The sequence below is a fragment of the Orycteropus afer genome, unplaced genomic scaffold, assembly GCF_000298275.1.
Source record: "Orycteropus afer afer isolate SDZICR_OR568_19922 unplaced genomic scaffold, OryAfe1.0 scaffold00098, whole genome shotgun sequence".
Classification (NCBI taxonomy): domain Eukaryota; kingdom Metazoa; phylum Chordata; class Mammalia; order Tubulidentata; family Orycteropodidae; genus Orycteropus; species Orycteropus afer.
This window is the reverse complement of record NW_006921685.1, coordinates 2,394,842-2,397,038: the sequence shown is the minus strand read 5'-3', so window position 1 is coordinate 2,397,038 and position 2,197 is coordinate 2,394,842. Positions and strand designations below refer to the sequence as shown.

At 39.7% G+C, this 2,197-nt stretch overlaps 1 protein-coding gene across 1 annotated transcript in view; it reads left to right on the top strand.

The window, feature by feature from the left end:
• CENPC (centromere protein C) overlaps positions 1-2,197 on the top strand; it is a 186,485-nt gene that overhangs the window by 162,714 nt on the left and 21,574 nt on the right. The gene's annotated exons all lie outside the window — the stretch shown is intronic.

Genomic DNA, 2,197 nt, shown 5'->3' with positions numbered 1-2,197 from the left:
GAGGCAGTATCACTACGGAAGTAGGATTGCCCAACCTTCCTTCCGAGGAGTGCTGGTGGGTTTGAACTGCCAGCCTTCTGGTTAGCAGTCAAGTGCCTTAGCCACTATGCTACCAGAGCAGTTAGTAGTGCTTATATACTTGTGGTGCTTTTTCTCATTTACTCAAATGAGTACTCACATCTTGCCAGGTATTGTCTTTCTGGCTCATATGAATAGAGCCTGCTCTATTTTCCAGTACTTAATGCCTATCTTGAAGTAGAAAGATGAAAAGAGCCAGAAGTAGAAAAAGGGAAATAAGAATATCTGTGAACAGTGGCTCCAGCATCCAGAAAGAGGAAAATCAAGCATTATGTCTAAAAACTGTAGGCAACTTCTGTTGAATTATAGCTTTTGTAGAAGATGATAACAGTTTTAACAATAAAACAAATATGAGCACTTTCAGAGATTCAATTACAGCATAAAAGACTTTCCGGTACTAAAAACTATGATTTTCTAGTTTAAAAAGTCAGTAGATGAACTAGCAGAAAGGATAATCATTGTTGAGAACGGCATTAGTAACTGATATTCACATGGAAGAAATTCCTCAAGACAGGGCAAAAGTACAAAAGATCTAAAGGGTGAGGAAAAAAGAGATGAACTTTCATGCCAATAATGTGGAGAGAGCAAACAAAAGATATTAGTAATTGGATTTCAGAAAAAGAAACAAATGGAGAAAACAGTTTAAAAAGTAACAGAAGAAAATTTCTCTGGGTTAAAGATAGGCTTGATTCTGCAGTTTGAGTTTAACAACTGTCAGTCAGGATTACAAAAAAATAACCTCTATAGCAGCCCAGGTGGCACAGTGGTAAGCACTTGTCTGCTAACCCAGAAGTTGGCAGTTCAAACCTATCAGCCACTCTATGGGAGAAAGATGTGGCATTCTGCTTCTGTGAAGATTCAGAGGCTTGGAAATCCTATAGGGGCAATTGTACTCTGTTGTATAGGATTGGCTGTGAGTCAGAATTGACTCGATGGCAGTGGGTTTGGTTTGGGTTTTTATATACCTCTATATGTAAGTGGAAGGAGTTCTGGTGATGTAGTGGATAAAGCACTTGACTGCTAACCGGAAGGTCAGTGGTTCAAACCCACCAGATACTCCACAGAAGGAAGAGGGGGCAATCTACTTCTGTAAAGATTTACAGCCTCAGAAACCCAACGGGGCTCACTAAGAGTCAGAAATGACTCAATGGCAGTGATGTACAAGAGAAAAGTGACTGGCACTGCTCCTCACTATAACCCTGGAAGACAATAAAATAGTATCTGTATCCTGCTATTAGAAATATTTTACAGTCCCAGTATATTATATCCAGCCGAGGTACCTGTCTTTCTGATAGGTAAATTATATTTACAAATAATTTAAGACTGAGCTAAGTTAAAATGCTCATGTGAGGTATTCCAACCAAGTATCATATGAATCAGAACTGAGTCCAAAGAGAAGAAATGATGGCAAGGGAATGATTCTTGAAATTATATTAAATAATCATGTGAACTAATTTTGTGTTGCTGTGATAAAGTTATCACAAATTTAGTGGTTTAAGACACATGTATTTATTTCCTCATGGTTTTTGTAGGTGAGGACTTCTGGCATGACTTAGTTGGGTCTTCACAAGGGTTTCTCAGGCTGCAGTCAGAGTGTTAGTAGGGTCTCAGGATGTTCTTCCAAGCTTGTGTGGATGTTGGCAGAATTCATTTCTTTGAGGTTGTAGTTCTGAACTGTATTCTTGCCGGCTGTGGGCCACTTGTAGAGTCTAGTTGCAGTTTCTTTTATAACATGGCAGCTTTTGTTTTCAAAATCTTCAAAGAAGAATCCCGCTTTGCTTTTGTTAGAGGATTTTATTTATATTATCATATGTATAGTTATAATGTCTGTAAGTGGCTCAAACAGTTAAGCATTGGAGAGCTAGCTGAAAGCACTTGACTGCTAGCAGTTCCATCTTACCAAGAGACATCTCAGGAGACAGGCTTGGCAGTCTGCATCCAGAAGGGCACAGTGTTGAAAACTCTATACAGCAGTTCTATTTTGCATGCATGGGGCTGCCATGAGTCAAAATAAACTCGTTGTTATTGTTAAGTGCCATCGAGTCGTTTCTGACTCATAGCGACCCCATGCACAGCAGAACGAAACACTGCCCGATCCCACGCCAGCCCCACAATCCCT